Source organism: Palaemon carinicauda, chromosome 13 (assembly GCF_036898095.1).
Source record: "Palaemon carinicauda isolate YSFRI2023 chromosome 13, ASM3689809v2, whole genome shotgun sequence".
NCBI classification, from domain to species: domain Eukaryota; kingdom Metazoa; phylum Arthropoda; class Malacostraca; order Decapoda; family Palaemonidae; genus Palaemon; species Palaemon carinicauda.
The window spans coordinates 136,461,435-136,462,980 of NC_090737.1; positions in this window are offsets into that span (position 1 = coordinate 136,461,435).

Sequence of the window (1,546 nt, forward strand, 5' to 3'; positions counted from 1 at the left end):
AACAATATTGTCTTCAAATCTCTTTACGTTCAGCTAGTAAAGTTAAGTTCCCTTTCCGCTTTTATCTCCATCGCAATAAAAACAACTTTTAAAAAAAAATCGCAACAAATAAAAAAAGCTTAAATTCCAAAGCCATTAAACCTCGAACATCCCCGAGGAATCTCTCCACTGACTAGCGCCTCATTTCAAGGTCTTCCCCGATTTTCCTCTCAAGGGCTCTTTTATAGCCAGTGCAACCGAACTTTGCCCTCCTCAAGCCCTCAGACCCAACCCCGTCTACACCCAAGCCCCTGGGGAGGAACCCAAGCCCCTGGGGAGGGACCCAAGCCCCTGGGGAGGAACCCAAGCCCCCAGAGGAACCCAAGCACAGCAAATCACCTGCAGAGGCAAGTAGCGTGTTTGCACACAAGTGTTCTGATCTACTCGCGAGGATAAATATTCTATCCACTCTTGGGGCCGTAGTACAGTAGATGATGATGGGGGAGAAGATAGTAATAAGAGGGGAAGATGAGGAAGAAGAGTAGGAATAAGAGAAGGAGGGGAAGATGAGGGGGAGTAATGAGATGAATGAGAAGAGTAGGAATAAGAGGAGGAAGGGAATATGAGGGGGAGTAGGAATAAGAGGAGGAAGGGAATATGAGGGGGAGTAGGAAGATGAAGGAGAGTCGGAATAAAAAATTGAGGGGAAGAATGAGGCGGAGTAGGAAGATAAGGGGGAGTAGAAAGATGAAGGAGAAGATAATGAATAAGAGAAGGAGGAGGGGAAGAATAAAAGATGATGGGGAGTAGGAAGATGAAGAAGAAGAGTAGGAATAAGAGGGTAAGAAGATGAAGAAGAGTAGGAAGATGAGAGGGAAGAGTAGGAATAAAAGGAGTGAGGGAGACGAGTAGGAACAAAAGGAAGAGAAGATGACAGGGAGTAAGAAGATGAAGGGGAGTAAGGAGATGAAGGAAAAGAGTAGGACTAAGAGAAAGGAGAGTAGGACTAAGATGAGAGGGAAGAGTAGAATAAGAGGAATGAGAGTAGGGAAGAGACGAGACACACAAGTATATGCGGACCGTCGAAGTCTTCTCAAACACCCAATAATCCGAAACCCATCAAGAGTCGATTGAGCGCATATGACACATCTGGGCTCCCCATTTGGTTAACATTGGGTTGCGTTATCACGCCCATCTATCTATCTGCATCATCTCCAATCCCCGCCCACCCACCCCTCTCCTCTCCCCTCGACCTACATGCAATCCCTCTCTTATTGTTATCATTATGAATTGCAAAGTTACAACACTAGTTGGAAAAGCAGGATGCTATAAGCCCTCCATCAGGGAAAATAGCCCAGTGAGGAAAAGAAACTAGGAAAAATAAAGTATTTTAAGAACAGTGACAACATTAAAATAAATACTTCGTATATAACCTATAAAAACTTTTACAAAACAAGAGGAAGAGAAATTAGATAGATTAGTGTACCCGAGTGTACCCTCAAGCAAGAGAACTCTAACCCAAGACAGTGGAAGACAATGGTACAGAGGCTATGGCACTAACCAAGAC